The sequence below is a fragment of the Mesoplodon mirus genome (genome assembly GCF_964341445.2).
Source record: "Mesoplodon mirus genome assembly, chromosome: 1".
Taxonomy (NCBI): Eukaryota; Metazoa; Chordata; class Mammalia; order Artiodactyla; family Ziphiidae; genus Mesoplodon; species Mesoplodon mirus.
The window spans coordinates 219,482,369-219,501,648 of record NC_138976.1 but is presented as its reverse complement, the minus strand read 5'-3'; the positions used below and the strand labels follow the sequence as shown (position 1 = coordinate 219,501,648).

Below are 19,280 nucleotides of genomic sequence, written 5' to 3'. Positions count from 1 at the left end.
TTGCAGATCAGGAAATAAAATATTTCATCATCACACAAACACCTTATGTATAAACCAGCTTACATAAATAATGAAATTACTTACAGTGTGAAACCTAGAGTATACTCCATTCTTTGTTGTTCTGATTAGCATAAGCGAACGTATAAGTTCCTTCTTATATCTTGAGAATGAATGATGGATGTTTGTTTGAACCACCAGGGTTTCTCATCATAGCTGAAGCCGGTTTATAGTGTAGAAATTCCTTTTCCATTATTAAGAATGAAAGTCCATTCTCAAGTATATGTGGTCCAACAACTAGCACTCTCAGGTTGCTTGTCTGTGATTAATACCAACTCCACCTTCTGTTAGCCAGTACCCTCGTGGACCATGCGGAACGGTATTTGTTTTGCAGCTTATATTTAGGACACTTGTTGCAAGGTTAAGAACTACTTCAGAAAATGAAGTTTCTTTAAACAACTCTTTTAACTCTTGATCAGACGTAACCTCCAGTGCATTTATGCTACTATGGCAAAGGGCTTGTGTATACTTTTTCACAGAATCCAGCCCTTCTGGTCCACGAACAAACTTTGTTACTTCTGCAGCAAGTCGTTTCTGAGGACGCCGATTTTCTGGCTCTGTGACATGCTGCTGCATTATGTCATTAATCTCTGGAAGGGGTGGAAAAGTGAAGGGCTTTTGGTACAGTTTCTATTGAATCATCTTGCTGCCTGACAACTGATACAATTCAAAGGGAGGTATCTTAACTCTGTGTAGCCAAACAGCACTGTCAGATGACTTTCATGGTTTTGATCCACTTGTAATTAGGGGAACAGTGATTCCAAATACGTCTTCTCCAGTCATCTTGTGGATGAAATCATACCCGGACATGAGATTGCTTAGCTCATCAGATCCACCCAGCCGGATCAACAGCCATAACGCTGGAACAGGTAGTAGAAGTCATAGGCCTGGAGCATTCAGTATAAGAAGAACTCGTTCATAGGCCTGGAGCATTCAGTATAAGAAGAACTCGTTCATAGGCCTGGAGCATTCAGTTTAAGAAAAACTCGTTCGACCTCATGATCTCAGGGCTTTAGTGCCGACGAGTCTGGATGCTCATGCGCAAGCGTCCGCCCACTGCTGCTCGGAAGGGCATAGAGTACTGCGCTGTGAAGCCGCAGGTCAGCCCATCAGCAAAGAAATGCTGATCAGCTGCTGGAGCCCTCTGCGCAGGCGCAATGGCCCCTCCCACCTGCGCAATCGCTTTGAAGGTAAAGGGGCGCAGCTGCGCCGGCAGACGGCCCGCAAGAGGCAACAAGTCGGCCGTGGGTTGAGGCCACAGTAGATGGTCGGGAGAAAGCTTCCCGCCTTGCCACAGTGGAAGAGCTCTGGCAATTCTATCTTCATACCCCTTTTGGGGGAGAACTTTTTTTTTTTTTCTTTTGCGGTACGCGGGCCTCTCACTGTTGTGGCCTCTCCCGCTGCGGAGCACAGGCTCCAGACGCGCAGGCTCAGCGGCCATGGCTCACGGGCCCAGCCGCTCCGCGGCATGTGGCGTCTTCCCGGACCGGGGCACGGACCCGAGTCCCCTGCATCGGCAGGCGGACTCTCAACCACTGCGCCACCGGGGAAGCCCGGGGGAGAACTTCTTGAACAGACCCCCGGACTCCTGCACCGCCAGCCACCCCTGAGCGCCGGAGTGAGCCTCACGCAGCCCCAGAGGCAAGACTCCTGAAGGGCCTGGGGCTGTAGACCACCTGCGTGAGGAAAAGGACCGCAACATGGGCGCCACTATTTTGGTGGCAGCCAATCAGAAGCAGCCTTGAAATATGTGAAAACTCTCCTGTGGAAGAGCAGGTAGGTTTAATAGAGTGGCAGGATGGGGGAAGATAGGTAATGTACATGTTGGCTTCCTATCAGGGGGAACTCTGTTAGTTAGAACTTTGAATCAAAGAGATGAGCTCTCTTACAGTGGGTAGGCTTCGTGTCCCTGGACAAAGCAGAATTTTCCAGGAACACTGCAGAGGAAAATAACCTCCTGGAATGCTATAAAGGAAATTTCCTGGTAGGGATAGATTACGTCACTAGACTCAAAGTGCTCTAAAACCTTTTTTGTCTTTAAGATCTTCGTTATTACAAAATTACAGATTTTAAAGCTACCATCAACATTCTAAATGCTAGAAAATAGACATAAATGTTCTCAGTCAGATTTACTTGGGATGTTTTATAAACATCTTTTGAAATGAATCAGTAAAGAAACAAACATTCCCAATATGTCTAAATCGTTGGAGCTGATTCTGTCTTCAGAAAATGCAGTTTGATAACTGCTTGGAGAGGTCCAAGTCCCCCGCTGTAGGACAGTGGCTTCTTCGTTGAGGCCAGTCTTTTACTTGATATTTTCCTGAAGAAATGAAAGGCATTTGGGGAATGCAGACAAGGAGGATGGTGTGCTTCCAGGAAAGAGCACACTTTCTTCCTTGAACGGGCTTGCTGCCCAGAACACAGGTTGATTCCCATTTTATCTGCAGTGCATCACTCATTTATGTGCCGTGCTGTAGGGCTGCCAGCCTCTGCCTGGGTACAGTCTTGTCCCCTGAGAAGGGCTGCATTCATTTGTAACCATCCGATGCTGTTTAGCTGACAAGTCAGCATTTTCATCCTCTTTTACCAAGACCCCAAGAAAAGAAGTGCTGTAAAATCTTCTTTAGCCTTTCAAGGTCGCTTCAGAAGAGAGCTAGAATAAGAAAATATCACTATATGTTCGTTTGAACAGGATTTAAAGGATCAAATAAGCAAGAAAGAAGAGAGCGCAGGCTTTAAAGATTGAGTTATATTTTCAGGACGTGTAAATCAAGGGAGATAATTGCACCTTTTTCTTCATCTCTCTTGTTGAAATCCAGGTAGAATTGGTGACTAAAAAAAGAGGTTACCGAGCTGCGATGGCTGTGCAGTGTCATTTTCTGACCAATCCCTTCCAGTACCCTGTAGAATAGATACTGCAGTAAAGGGTTATCTAATGGTTTAAAATTAAGCTTCTATTAATAACTGTGGCTCAGGCCTGAGGTAAGGGGAGAGGGCCCACATAGTTGCAGGTGTAATATCTCAAGAGCAACAGCAATATGCCTCTCACTGGGAGGTTCCCTAGAGCCCTGCCCTAAGCTCTCATCTACCTTCTACCTAGATGGTATCATCCAATGCCTTGTTTTAAATTCCTATCTGAATATTTCCAAACCTCTATCTCACGCCCATACTTACTTTAAATTTTAGAAACGTACGTCAACTGAGTAATGAACATTTACATATGAATGGATCAAATGAACTAAAAACTAACCTCGCTTTTGGGGAATAGGGCAGAGGATTGAAAATCTTACTCCTCACTTCATCTCCACTGGGGTTCCCTATACACAAAGTTTAAGATATATACACAAGGTGGAAAACCAAATAGGAATCAAAATACTGTTCTACTGTGGATCAGCTATTACCTAACACAGCCTTGCCACAGGACTTAACCCAGCCCTCTCTGTTAAAACTGATTGGGAGTGTATGACTCGAGCTTGGATTCCCCAGTGGGATTTCCTGTTTTCTCTCTGTCCTGAAACTAAAATGGCTAAGTCTTCAGATTAGACCCTAGACTAATTACATGGCCTGCCCCTAACAATTAGACCCAGTCCATATTTGTTTTCCACATGGGGGACCAGAAGGACAAAAGTGGAGGATGGGAAGACTGCATAGGGTTCTGAACTTCATTTTGCACGTGTTTTTTCTTCCCATTCACTACCTTTCCTCCACTGCCTGATGAATTTCTAATCATTCATCTTGATTAAGCTTAAACTTCACCTTCTCTGAAAATGTCTTGATATAACAAGCTTTACTTATCCATTGTGCTCCCATAGCATACTATGGGAGCTGACACTGTGGCTCTTAGAAATATTCTTTGTCCTTGCTGGTTCTGCTCTGCGTGGTGGGGGACTAGCTTTTCCAGGCTGCATTCTCCAAGCTCCTGTAAGCAGCTGAAGCTTATGGCTGGCATCACTGGCAGGAGATGGGGGGTGGGCTCTTCCCTTCCCTCCCTTCATGGAGTGACTTTTCTAGTAGTGAGTATGTTCCTTCTGAAATTCCTCCCTCTGGACATGCTTGCTTCTGTTCCAGCTCCAAGTGGGGAACCCTAGCTCTGGTAACAACATGGTATTAGTTTCCTGGGGCTGCTGTAACAAATTACTACAAATTTGGTGATTCCCAACAATAGAAGTTCATTCTCTCCCAGTTCTGGTGGCCAGAAGTCTGAAATTAAGGTTTCAGTAGGGATAAGCTCCTTCCAACAGTTCTTGAAGAGAATTCTTCCTTGTCTCTTCCAGCTTCTGGTGGTTCCAGGTGCTCCTTGGCTTATGGCAACATGACTCCAATCTATGCCTCTGTCTTTACGTGGTCGTCTTCTCTTCTCTTTCTGCATCTTCTACTGTTGTCTCTTGGAAGAAAATGTTTTTGGATTTAGGGTCCACCTGATTAGTTCAAGATAATCTCATTTCAGGATCTTTAATTACATCTGCAAAGACCTTTTTTCCAAATAAGATAATATTCACTGGCTCCAGGTATTAGGATGTGGACATATTTTGGGGGAGGGCTACCATTCAACCCACTACCATCACTTCCTCTCCTTGTTTCTCCCATCTGTGATTGGTCGAGGCTGTCTGCTTTGGAAAATCTCTAGGTTATCTTATTGTTCACTCTTTAGCTGCTCAGATCCTGCCTCTTCTGAGTAACCAGCTACTTACATTCTCTCTGTTATAAATATTTGAAATGGTTATAGTGAGATCCTGATGGAGATATATAGTGATTTTTATATGTGTCTATTATACACTCATAATACAACATATTGTCGTGCTTTGTTTACATGTCTATGTCCCTTGGTATGCTGTATAACCTTTGTTATTTTTCTTTCTGTACCCAGGACTCAACACAATCCCTAGTTTGGGAAGTTTTCAACAAATAATGGATTATGAACAATGATCTGAAGATGAAATGAGAAAAATATGCTTAATAGATCTAAAATCTGCAATGAATATATTATAAAGTGTCCATTGAAGCTATTCAAAGAAAATGTTTGTGTCCTTCGAGAAAACAGCATCACTTGGAGAGAAAAATATCTTTGTGGACAGTGAAATTATTGGCTCTTCTGAGTCCAGTATGGATAAACACCACAAAATGGTAAGTCTGGCAGAATTTTATAAATATTTCTTTACACCTTCTTATTTCTCAGAGTTTCACTCGATAAAATGCTCATTCACATCAAATGCTTTCCAAACTTCCTCTTTTTACCCATAGTCAACATTTTCAATAAACAATCTGCTTCTGATTACCACTAATAATTTTAATTGGGGAGTGGGTGTTCTTTATGGATATTATTGTTCAGTATATAATCTTTTCTATAGTCTGTTATCTGGACAATCTTTTAGAATAAGAGTTCTGGTGATTTTACTCCCTTTTTAAAAGTCTTCAGTGGTTTTGCATTTTTCACCAAAAAGGTCCAAAGTGGCATTCAAAGCTCTCTTTCGTCCTTGAGCACTCTAATATTCTCTGCTGCTGTGCTTGTGTGGATTACTGACAGTCGACCAACATCCCTGTGGTCTTTGGTTCATATACCTTTGCACTTTAATCCTCCACGTCTGAGGAAATTTGACAACAGTTCTGTTTGTTTCAATTTTCTGTGTTTTTAAAGCCATTATACCGACCTGGTTAAACCTTGGGAACTAGATTGATTTGGGTTTGAACTCAGATTCTATTTATTGACCACGCGTGAACTTGAGAAATTCAGTAATGTCTTGGAACTTTGGTTTTCTCATTTGTAAAATGGAGATTTTCATACCTACCTCAGAGTGTTATTTCTAGGGTTAAATGAGAAAATAGATGTGATATGCTTGTCACACAAATACTTAAAAGATGGTATTATTCTAATCTTCTGTCAAAGATAATTTTCTGATTGAAAGCTTTCCTGATTTTTCAAACATGTACATTTTATTTTAGTCCTCTTTTAGTATTTATATTACTCAAAGTTAAATTTATCTTTTAAATCTAACCCACTCACTATATTGAATAGAGTATTTATGATTTACATTTCTCTATATCCTTTAGAACAATCCTGTGTCTGGCACATAGTAGGCATTCAAAAAACTGTTGAATTGAATTCATTATCAATCCATTGAGCTGATAAATTGCAGTACGTTCCTGCTCTGTGCTTCTTGTTCTGAAGGGCTCTGCTCTGCACATTAATCTTAGAATCACAGGGAAGGTAGGCCCTGAAGCTGTGGTGTCTCACTTTCATTATATTAATGAGATAGCTCTGAAGATTGGAAACAGAATGGTATTTAACCATTGATTAGCCATCAAACGTTTTCTGAGGTGCTGAAGTATATGTTCTATAATTTCAGAAGTACTAATTCATTTTATAAAAGCTGCTTAAGAGTAGGCTTTCCACAGGCATTAATCGGTTGGGTCACTATTCAGTGTTGAAGCAAACAATAACCTAAACCACTTGTTTCTTTAATAAGTCCAAGTGGTTTGGAGTCAGGGAGTTTAATAAGAATGTGTTATCTGTTAATTTATTCACCCATAAGAATACTTATCAGTTACTCCTTTTATTCACTCATCCATATTTTAAGAACTGAAAACATGGTATTTGAAAGAGAAATTATTTCTCTAGTAGAGCCTATACTATTTCTTTGAGGTATTTTGTTAATATTTAGGATTTTTATTGCTTCGAGTATATACATTTATTACAATGTCACATTTTGTTTAATCTTAATATTTCCCTGAAAATTTTGAGTCATTAATATGAATACATAGGTTATTCAATTGGTATTAATATTCCTTTTGTACTCAGGCATATTCATTTCTGTCTTGTGATAACTGAATACTTTTAGTGCTGAGACCACGAGACCCAACCAAATGCCCCAGGGTGCTGATCAGTTGTATAACATCCGATAATATTCCAGCATCCCGCACATATAACCTTTGGTTGATGCCCTTGATGTTACCACCACAGAAAGACCGTGCCAGCTGTCCTCTCAGTGGCTTTACTATGGACCCGTTGATGTCTAATGAAGGGTCTGTTGGGGATGAAAGATGTTCTCAGCGACTTGAGTTGTCATAACTAAGTCTTAGCCTTTTCCCCAAAATCTATGGGTTATTATCTTGAAGTCATGTAAATAAGTTGAAATCAGGTCTCAGCAATTGCAGTCACATCCGCACCTTTCTTTTTTACTCTCCTCCAGGGAGAACATTAATGGATTGCCAGAATTTCATTTGCAGAGACACTCAGAATCATCTTAGAGTCAGATTTAAGATTTCATTTGATTTACCTTATGGCCATACCTCACTGATAAACTTCATAAATGTGATTCATATCGGAAGCTTTTATGCCTTTGAATTCTATCATTTTGCAGAAATAGCTTTTTTAAAACTTAACCAGTGGATTCTTCTTCCTTTTAAAACAGACTTATTGGGATTTGATTTATACACTATAAAATTCAGCCAACGTAAGTGTACAATTCAGTGGTTTAAGTATATCTACATAGTTGTCCAGTCATCAAGATATAACCTTAGAATATTTTTATAACCCTGGAAAAAAACCTTATACCCATTAGCAGTCCCTCCCCATTCTGCTCAATCTCCACTATCCCTAGGCAAATATTAATCTACTTTCTATTTCTATGGATTTGCCTATACTGGACATTTCATGTAAATGGAATAATGTAGTATGTAGTCTTTCATGACTAACTTCTTTCATTTATCATAATGTTTTCAAGGTTCATCCTTGTTTTAGCTAGTCCTGTGTTTTATTCCTTTTTATTGCCAAATAATATTGCATTGTATGGATAAACTGTATTTTGTTTATCCATTAATAAGTTGATGGACACATTTGGGTTGTTCCGTTTTTGCCTATCATGAATAATGCTACTAAGAACATTTGTGTGCAAGTCTTTGTGTGGACATATGTCTTCATTTCTCTCTGGGTAGATACCTAGGGGTAGAATTGCTGGTTCATATAGTATCCCTGTGTTTAATATCATGAGAAACTGTGAAAGTATTTGCAAAGTGAATGTACCAATGAATTCTTATTTTCAGTGTTAATATTGGTCTTACTAATTTTTATCATTGATTGCTCTGTACCATTTTGCTGTGATGACCTTCCATTTTCCTTTTAACTTCTTATGTGGGTTTGTGATGCTTTAACATTCTGGTTTTTCTCCCTGTCTTTTCTGTGACTCTTTTCCCCTTCCTGCAAGCAATTTTGTTCCTGGTTCTTGCCTCTTTCTACCTCAGCGTTTTCATTCAGCAAAGGATACTTCACTTCTCTGCCTTGTGATGATTCAAATCAGTTACCCCATGATTTAGTCTTTACTTAAAGTTGCAGTCACGGTTCTGATTGTTCTTTTAGCACCGTCTACATAGCCGTCTGGTTTCAAATGCAGTATGTCAAGAGAGCTCATCATGTGCTCTGCAAAGCTGGTCTTTGTTTCTGATTGCTGTCTTTTGAAAATTCCTCTACTGTCCTCACAACTCAGACTTGAAATTTCAGTCATCTTTTATTCTTTCTTCTTCCTTGTCTCTTTTGCCTAATATTTGCCAACTCCTGTCTATTTTATGTGTCTATCACCCTCAGAGATAGTCCCTTCCTCTGCATTACCTTCCCACTGCTCTGCTTTGCTCAAGCACTCTTACTCCTCAATTTGACTTCCATACATTCTCTTTAATTGGCCCACAAAATTGTTGTATTTTTCCTTTTCCTTTTTCCCAACATTTTACATTTACATCTTAATAGTTCAATCTCATTCCTATGACTCCTCTCTTAAAAATCTTCAAAGGTTCTTTATTATCCTCTAAGTAAAGAAACGATTCCTTAGGTGTACATTCAAGTCTCTAATATATAGTCTGGTCTCCACTGCATTCCTGCATAGAGCTTATGTTTGAGTCAATCTCAGTTCTCTTTGTTTATCAACCAAGCGTAGTATTTTCCTGCTCCAGCTTTGCTCATGCCTCTCCTTGGGGTGCCCTGTCACTGAATCTACAGAAGCCAATTCCTCAAGGCGCTAATAAAAAGTGTCCTCCTTCACAATGATACCCATGATCTCACTAGACTGAATTTATGACTCTTTACTCTCAACTCTCACAATGCCTTTTTCAATTATTTATTACAGTCATTTGATATACATCTAACCTTCCCTCTTTAAATCTATGGTCCTTGAGGGCAGAGGCCATGGCGTATTTATCACAATTAGAGAAGTTGCCATTTCCTGAATATTTACTATGAGCTGGGCACTGAACTAAGTATTTTGTCTGCAGTATTTTCTTTAATTATCAACAGTCCTCTGAATTAGGCATCTTTTTAATCCTCATTTTATAGATGAGGTAGTTAATGCTTAGAGAAGATAAGTAACTTCCTCAAGGCTAAACAGCTTGTAAATGACAAAGCTGGAATTTTAGCCTTCTCTGACTCTAAAGTCTGTGTAATTAACTAGGACTATGTCACTTTCTCTACAATACCTAATTTAATAAATGCCAGTTAAGTGAATAAAAAATGGTCAGTAAGGGCTGCTGAAGAGTCACATAAGGTTTAGTAGTTAGCTTTTAGTTCATATTGAAGTTCTAATGCTTTCTTTGGAGTGAATTATTTACCATGTCCGAGCTGTTTACTCATTCATAAGGCAGAGGAAAGAGATAATAGTCCCTGCCTCACAAGGGCGTTGTGAAGATAAATGAAACAATGCACAAGATGGCATGTACTAGTAGGCTCTCTGTAAATATTAGTTGATAGTAATAAAAGTAAATTTCCATTTTTACTACTCCTCCTCGATAAGGTTGGCTGTCCTTGAAGGTAGCAAGATGAAAGGAGAGGCATGCAACCATCAGTAACCATAATAATTTCACAAAATTCACCCCACCAGGAAATAAATTTTATTATCCACTGTGCAGTCATTCATAGTCATTGACCTAAAATGGAACTAACAAACTATACGATGCTTTATAGTTGAGTGCTGTTTTTACTTCATTTGTATATCACTATCTCTATCTACCTATCTATCTACCTATCATCTACATATTGTTTATCTATCTATGGGTTTAAGTATAATAACATTAAATTAACCAGGTAACTCTGTCACTGGGTTTCTAGAAGTGACATTTGGATAGTTCAATCTTTATGAAGACGTCAACCTTCTCGTCTGAGCTCCAACTCTGTTCTTGTTGATATCCCTCAATTAGCCTCAAATAGGCAAGTAAAATTTGATTCTCTTTCCTCTCATCTTGTTTTTCGGGGTAAGTTTCTCCTCTTTATCTCACTGACCACAGTGATTCATTATGGCATGTCAAATGCTTCTAGACATTGGTGTTCATGAGAATATTGTCACCTCTATCCACGCCTTTTATCAAATGAAAAATTTTAATTATAATGAGTGTACACGCTTTCACCAAATTGTACTGTTTCTTACTGTTACCCTTATTTTCATAGAATAAATGCCCTTTGACATTTTATAAGATCCCATTACTAATCAGTGGTTGAAGAAATCCTGAATCTTATATTAACTCCTTATGTAAGATGAATCCTATTCTCACTACCTTTTTCTTTATAAAAACAAAATCAAAGACTTGTTTAAGATACTTGGGGAAAGAGACAGTTCTCAAGCAGGAGGTGAGAAGAGAAAGTGAGGGTGAGTGTGATATGGAAATACAGAGTTAATTTTCTGGTTGCTCGGGCTATCTGAATATGGGTAAGGTACATTAAGATGTCACAGTAAAGATGAACTTTGTCAGTATATTTTCAAGTCCATGACTGAGGAATTGTAGGTGGAGAATTTTCTATGCAGTTCCCATTCTGTTGATATTCAGGAGAAAATATATGAAACTCTTATGTGCTGTCTTGATTTTTTTTTTGTTTTGGGTACTCTGTATTCTAATGGGAGGTCTAAAATTCAGTCTTCACAACCTGGAGGGATTTCATAAATGCAGGGTGCAATTTGGAATATTAAATATTTTTTTAAAATCTCTGTGCTTAAAATGTCATAGCAAAAATCTACAGTCAACATCCAAATCGTCTCTATTTCAATATTAGTATTGTAGCTAAATGTGCAGAGATTGCATCTCGTTTAATATAATTTTAAGGATGTCTTTGATACTACAAGGTAACATTTTCTGTGCTTGTGATTGCTTATAGAAACAGCGATTCATTGATCTGGAGACTACCTTTCTTCAGGGAACAATGGTGTAGCGTTGCTCGTTCTTTCCTTACTAGTTTTTGTCAGGTGTCTGTTGAAGGACCTTTATGTTGATGGTGTGATAAGTAGGAAAGGGATGAGCAGGGGAACACCAGTAGTGTTTCTGGTCCCCACAGTTTTCTTGTGCCAGTGTCAAGGAACACTTTCACATATATGCTCATTAACTTTCTCCATACGAAATACCCTAACACCCTCGTCAGAAAATAGTAAACTCCAATAGCACTCACCAAAATAACATGAAACAGACACAGTCCTAGGACCCTGGAGAAGGACCCTACCAACTCAAACGACTTATTTTAAATTATAACTAAACAATTAGAAAGCTTATTTTTTCATTCAGTGTCTTTCCATGAAGAACAATTACCCATTAATCTGGATAAAATTCTATAAAAGGTAAATCATTTGGGAATTTTGTCTAAAGTTTGAGATAAAATGATATTTCACTTATATTTAGATTTTATTATCCTTTGGAGTGGCAAAACGACAGATATTAGGATAGTAGATGCCATGCGTGTGAGCAAAACCTGAACATATAATAACAGCTAGGACTACCCTTAACAGATGACTAAGCACTTGTACAAGTACTACGCAGTTGATTTGCACTACTTTGCCGAGAACTAGACTGCCCATACTATTGCCCATACTATGAATCCCTTTTTGCTGGGCTCGAAATGCTGGAGAGATTTACACACATTCACTTAGAAAGTAAATGGAAGATTTGGAACATGAAACAAAGTTTTTGACTCTAGGTTTTTTTCTTTTTCCAATATTTAACAATGCATCAGGGGGATAGAAACCTATGTGAACAGACAATGATGTAGGAGAACCTCTGTACATGGGGTTGGGTGAGAATCTTTTGTCTAGGAGCATATTCCCAGTGGTGTATGCACCAACAGGGCTCGTAGTAAGACTGCAGAAGGGTATCTCTTGCTCAGAAATTTGGCTCCTATAAAAATAAAAGGAAAAATTGCATTTCATTGAGAGTAATTCTGTACTGAGGTTTGTATGGCTCAAAATAAACATGGAAAGTTACCTATTAAATACTTGACTAAAAAACAATGGACATAATGATTTCTTTAAAGTTCTCTTTGGTTCTATTTGGATAAACCTTAGAAGACTGTATTAATCATGGTTTTCTTGAGGAAATGGAAATTTTAAAAAGTTAATTGCAGAAATATTTATTGCTTGCTATATACCTGTTTTTATACACAAAGGGTACCACGATGAATGATGTGGTGATTGCTCTCAAGAAGCTCAATCTTAAAGGAGATTAAAAGCGTGTGATTTATATGTTATGATATGGTTTAGATGACATGGTAAGACAAGACTAAATATATAAAGGAAGAAGAGAGTGACAGTATACTGAAGTATCAAGGATGGCTTTCCAAAGAAATAACATCTCATTAGATTTTAAAGAAAGAATGGAACGTTCACCAGAAGGTCGTGGTCATTCCCACCAAGGAATATCAGGTCCTGGGACAGGTGTTTATTCCTCCTGGAGCTTTATATTATAGCAATAAATAACCCTCACATGTTGTGGTAGAAAGATTTCCAGGCTAGGATGAGTACATCTGACTTCTATTCCAAACTCTGCCCTTAACTTTCTTTGAGTCACTGGAAAATATCTCCATCTCTCTGGGCCTCAGTGTGGACAGGATTAATACTAAAGTTTCTTCTGTGTCTGATGCAATCAACTTTATTGAACAAAGCATGAGACTTAAGAGTATAGGCTCTAGGATTCAGCTAGATCTGTGTATGAATTCTGGTTTGACCACTTTCTTGCCATGTTAACTTAGGAAAATTCCTTAATGTGTCTGAGCCTTAGCATCCTCATGAGTAAAAAGAAAATAACATCAACCTCAGAGACTAATTGTAAGGACTGTGTAAGATGATGTGTATAAAGTGAACTAACTTACACGATTATTGGAGCCATTATACGTTTAGTTATAACATTTAAGGGGGAATTGCATACGTTGGGGGCAGTTGATGAACAGTTAAATAGATAATACTAAAATAAGCTTTTGCACTTCCATACATATGCCCTCATTGGTCCTACCCGAGTCACAGGTAAAATACCCTTAACATACTGATGAGGCTACTGTGGGGCCAGTCCCTTGGGCATAACTGGCAGGTGAGTTCTGTTAACACAGGGAACAGGTGAGGCCGAGGTTGTGGGTCTGATCCCCATTGGGGCACTTAGGTTCACATTGCTCCATTTTCAACCAATGGCTGCTGGGTGCTGGTCGTCAGATGGGTGCTGACGTGTAACTAAATCTGCTCAAACCTATGTCGAATCTCAAATACCTTCCTTCTTCCAGATCTTAAGTCACCTAAGTTAGATCTTCCCCAGCTATCCTAAGCATTCACCATCTCTGGATGCCCTTTTTTCTTTTCAAATATTCTTAGCACTTATCATTTTCAGGTATCACTTGGTACTTATCACTTATAGTTAATTGAGTTACCACTTTTATTGTCTGTTTCCCCATCGGAAAGGTAAGCTCCTGGAAGGCAAGAAGGTTTCTCTGTTTGTTTACTAATATTTCCCTATTGCTTTGATTAGTCACTGATACATAATAGACATGTTGAATAAAGACATGTCACATGAAAATGGGTATGATGCATGCAGTTGCCAACACTTTAACCAAGGAGCATGCAGGGGATTATTTTATAACAGGAGACAGAAAGCTATTAAAGGGTAAATGGCTTCTAAGTAATGGATGTGAGTTTGCCAGCTGTGAGATTTTCTTTCTCAAAGTTGGAAAGGTCTATAAAATCCTGTTTCACGCTGGCCAGAGACTAATATCTTTATAAAGGCATATTTGCAAAGATTGTCAGCAAGGTTTAAAAACAAAAGGAACACTGGAGAAAATAGCCATTGAAAATTCATGACTCCTGAATTCCAGTCATTTGCATGGATCTGTGAAAATGCTGAAGGCAGAAAAAATAAAACAATATCAGTAGAGTTAATAAGGTAGAAAAAATCATGTACAATAAAACCTATAATTATAAAATGTTCAGTTGAAGAAGCACATTATCTGGATTCAGGTATGGGCTGTAGGAGTCATAGAAGACTTAATCTTTATATTTTTGATATTTAATGGTAATTTTAATATATTTCACTCTAACATTTTATAAATTTAATCTTGTAAAAATTATTTTCAGTTTGTCCATTTAAAAATCTCTTTTTATCACATTTTGATCCTATGTAGCTTGATAGATTGGCTTCACTTTTTTTTCAGAGCAGTTTTAGGTTCATAGGAAAATTGAGTGGAAGGTATAGAGATTTCCCACATACCTCTGCTTCCACACATGCATAGAGTTGCCCATACTGACATATCGTAATCAGCCAAGTCTGTACTGTGCTCCACAGTCCATCCCTCCAAGCCCTTGGAAACCATTGATCTTTTTATTGTCTCCATAGTTTTGCCTTTTCTGGAATGTCATATAGTTAGAATCATACAGTATACAGCCTTTTCAGATTGGCTTCTTTCACATAGTAATATGCATTTAAGTTTCCTCTATGTCTTTTTATGCTTAATAGTCATTGCTTCTTGGAACTGAATAATATTCTGTTGTCTGGATGGACAAGTTTACTTATCCATTCACCTACTGAAGGACTTCTTAGTTGTTTCCAAGTTTTGGCAATTATAAATAAAGCTGTTATAAATATCCACATACAGGTTTTTGTGCAGATATAAGCTAAATGGGAAAAGAACTTGAAAAAGAATAGATATATGTATATGCATGACTGAATCACTTTGCTGTACACCTGAAACTAACACAACATTGTTAATCAACTGTACTCCAATATAAAATAAAATTTTTTTTAAATACATTAAAAAAATAATTTGCATTTTCTTGATGAAATATGACACGAAACATCTCTTTATATGCTTACTTTCTGTCCGCGTATCTTCTTTGGTGAGGTTTCTGTTAAGGTCCTTACCCCATTTTTTAATTGGATTGTTGGTTTCCTTATTGTTGAGTTTTAAGCATACTTTGTATGTTTTTAGAAGGCAGTCCTTAACAGATGTGTCTTTTGCAAATATTTCCTTCCTGTCTATGGCTTATTTTCTCATTCTTTTGACATTGTCTTTCACAGAGCATAAAATTTTAATTTTAATGAAGTTCAGCTTATCATTATTTCTTTCATGGATTTGCCTTTGGTGTTTTATTTAAAAAGTCATTGCTATACCCAAGGTTATCTAGATTTGCTCTTGTGCTATCTTCTAGGAGTTTTATAGTATTATGTTTTACATTTAACTCTATGATCCATTTTGAGTTAATTTTTGTGAAGGGTGTAAGAGCTATATCTAAATTTTTTTTGCTTGTGGATGTCCATTTGTTGAAAAGATTATTATTGCTCCATTGTATTGCCTTTGCTCCTTTGTCAAAGATATGTTGAGTATATTTATGCAGGTCTATTCTGTTTCATTGATCTATTTGTCTATTCTTCTTTTAATACCATACCATCTTGATTACTGTAGCTTTATAGTAAGTCTTAAATAGAGTAGCATCAGTCCTCCAACTTTGTTCTTTTTCCTCCATGTTGTGTTGGTATTCTGGGTCTTTTGCCTCTCCATATAAATGTTAGAATCAGTTTGTCAGTATCCTCAGAATAACTTGCTGGAATTTTGATTGGGATTGCATTGAATCTACAAATCAAGTTGGGAAGAACCGGCATCTTGATGATATTATGTCTTCCTCTTCCTGAATATGGAATGTCTCTCCACTTATTTAGTCTTCCTTTGATTTCATTCATCATAGTTTTGCAGTTTTTCTCATATAGATCTTAAACGTAATTTGTTAGATTTACACCTAAGTATTTAGTTTTGTGGTGCTAATATAAATGGCACTGTGTTTCTGATTTCAAGTTCCACTTGTTCATTGCTTGTATATAGGAAATCAAATGAATTTTGTATATTAAATTTGTATTCTGCAATCTTGTTATAATTGTTTATTAGTTCCAGGTGCTTTTTTTTTTGTTATTTTTGATTCTTTTGGATTTTCTACATACGTTTTTCTAATGTCATTTGCAAACAAAGACAGTTTTAATTCTTCCTAACCAATCTTTATACCTTTTATTTCCTTTTCTTGTCTTATTTCATTAGCTATAACTTCCACTATGATGTTGAAAAGGAGTGATGAGAGGGGATATTCTTGCCTTGTACTTGATTTTAGTAAGAAAGCTTCAACTTTCTCACCATTAATATGATGTTAGGTATAGGTTTTTTGGAGATACTGTCTATCAAATTGAGGAGGCTTGCCTCTACTCCTAGTTTACTGATAGTTTTTACCATGAATGGGTGTTGAATTTTGTCAAATGCTTTTTCTGCATCTATAGATATGATCATGTGGTTTTCCTTTATTAGTCAGTTGATGTGATGGAGTATGTTAATTGATTTTTTAAAATAGATCTTTATTGGAGTATAATTGCTTTACAATACTGTGTTACTTTCTGTTGTACACCAAAGTGAATCAGCCATATGTATGCGTATATCCCCATATTCCCTCCCTCTTCAGCCTCCCTCCCATCCTCCCTATCCCACCCCTCTAGGTCATTGCAAAGCACCGAGTTGATCTCCCTGTGCTATGCTGCTGCTTCCCACTAGCTAACTGTTTTACATTCGGTAGTGTATATATGTCAATGCTACTCTCACTTTGCCCCAACATCCCTCTCCCACCCTGTGTCCTCAAGTCCATTCTTTATGTCTACATCTTTATAACTGCCCTGCAACTAGGTTCATCAGTACCATTTGTTTTTTAGTTTCCACATGTATGCCTTAGCATACAGTATTTGTTTTTCTATTTCTGACTTACTTCACTCTGTATGACATACTCTAGGTCCATCCACCTCACTACAAATAACTCAATTTCGTTTCTTTTTATGGCTGAGTAATATTCCATTGTGTATATGTGCCACATCTTCTTTATCCATTCATCTGTCCATGGACACTTAGATTGCTTCCATGTCCTGGCTATTGTAAATAGAGCTGCAATGAACATTGTGGTCCATGACTCTTTTTGAATTATGGTTTTCTCAGGGTATATGCCCAGTAGTGGGATTGCTGGGTTATATGGTAGTTCTATTTTTAGTTTTTTTAAGGAACCTCCATATTGTTTTCCATAGTGGTTGTATCAATTTACATTCCCACCAACAGTGCAAGAGGGTTCCCTTTTCACAACACCCTTTGCAGCATTTACTGTTTCTAGATTTTTTGATAATGGCCATTCTGACTGGCGTGAGGTGATACCTCATTGTAGTTTTGCTTTGCATTACTTTAATAATTAGTGACGTTGAACATCTTTTCACGTGCCTCTTGGCCCTCTGTATGTCTTCCTTGGTGAAATGTCTGTTTATGTCTTCTGCCCATCTTTTTTTTTTTTTTTTTTTTTTTTTTTGCGGTACGCGGGCCTCTCACTGTTGTCTGCCCATTTTTTAATTGGATTATTCTTTTGATATTGAGCTCATGAGCTGTTTGTATATTTTGGAGATTAATCCTTTGTCTGTTATTTCATTTGCAAATATTTTCTCCCATTCTGAGGGATGTCTTTTTGTCTTGTTTATGGTTTCCTTTGTTATGCAAAAGCTTTTTAGTTTAATTAAGTCTCATTTGTTTATTTTTGTTTTTATTTCTCTTACTCTAGGAGGTGGGTACATAAGGATCTTGCTGTGCTTTATGTCAAAGAGTGTTCTTCCTATGTTTTCCTCTAAGAGTTTTATAGTGTCTGGTCTTACATTTAGGTCTTTAATCATTTGGAGTTTATTTTTGTGTATGGTGTTATGTAGTGTTTTATTTTCATTCTTTTACATATAGCTGTCTTTTCTCCATTGTATGTTCTTGCCTCCTTTGTTGTAAATTAGGTGACCATATGTGTGTGGGTTTATCTCTGGGCATTCTGTCCTGTATCATTGATCTATATTTCTGTTTTGGTGCCAGTGTCATACTGTCTTGATTACTGTAGCTTTGTGGTATAGTTTGAAGTCAGGGAGCCTGATTCCTCCAACTCCATTTTTCTTTCTCAAGATTGCTTTGGTTATCTGGGGTCTTTTGTGCTTCCATATGAATTGTAAGATTTTTTTGTTCTAATTCTGTGAAGAATGCCATTGGTAGTTTGATAGGGATTGCATTGAATCTGTAGATTGTTTTGGGTAGTATAGTCATTTTCACAATATTGAGTCTTCCAATCCAAGAACATGGTATATTTCTCCATCTATTTATGTCACCTTTGATTTCATTCATCAGTGTTTTATAGTTTTCTGAGTAGAAGTCTTTCGCCTCCTTTGGCAGGTTTATTCCTAGGTATTTTAGTTTTTGTTGTTTCAATGGTAAATGTGAGTGTTTCCTTAAATTCTCTTTCACATTTTTTGTCATTAGTGTATAGGAATGCAAGAGATTTCTGTGCATTAATTTTGTATCCTGCTACTTTCCCAAATTCATTGATTAGTTCTAGTAGTTTTCTAGCAACATCTTTAGGATTCTCTATTCATAGTATCATGTCATGTGCAAACAGTGACAGTTTTACTTCTTTTCCAATTTGTATTCCTTTTATTTATTTTTCTTCTCTGATTGCCGTGGCTAGGACTTCCAAAACTATCTTGAATAATACTGGCGAGAGAGGACATCCTTGTCTTGTTCCTGATCTTAGTGGAAATGCTAACACCGTTGAGTATGATGCTTGCTGTGTGTTTGTCATACATGGTGTTTATTCTGTTGAGGTAGGTTCCCTCTATGCCCACTTTCTGGAGAGTTTTTATCATAAATTGGTGTTGAATGTTGTCAAAAGCTTTTTCTGCATCTATTGAGATGATCATATGGTTTTTATTCCTTAAATGGTAAATGTGGTGTATCACATTGATTGATTTGCATGTATTGAAGAATCCTTGAATCCCTGGGATATCTCCTGCTTGATCGTGGTATATGATCCTTCTAATGTGTTGTTGGATTCTGTTTGCTAGTATTTTGTTGAGAATTTTTGCATCTGTGTTCATCAGTGATATTGGTCTATAATTTTCTTTTTTTGTGATATCTTTTT

General features: G+C 37.5%; 1 pseudogene across 1 annotated transcript; it reads right to left on the bottom strand.

Annotated features, from left to right (window-relative positions):
- Nucleotides 1–207: 207 nt before the first annotated feature.
- Nucleotides 208–977, bottom strand: LOC309807304 (tyrosine--tRNA ligase, mitochondrial-like; annotated as a pseudogene). The gene has a single exon. The product of its transcript is annotated as a tyrosine--tRNA ligase, mitochondrial-like (transcript).
- Between the last annotated feature and the right edge of the window lie 18,303 nt (nt 978–19,280).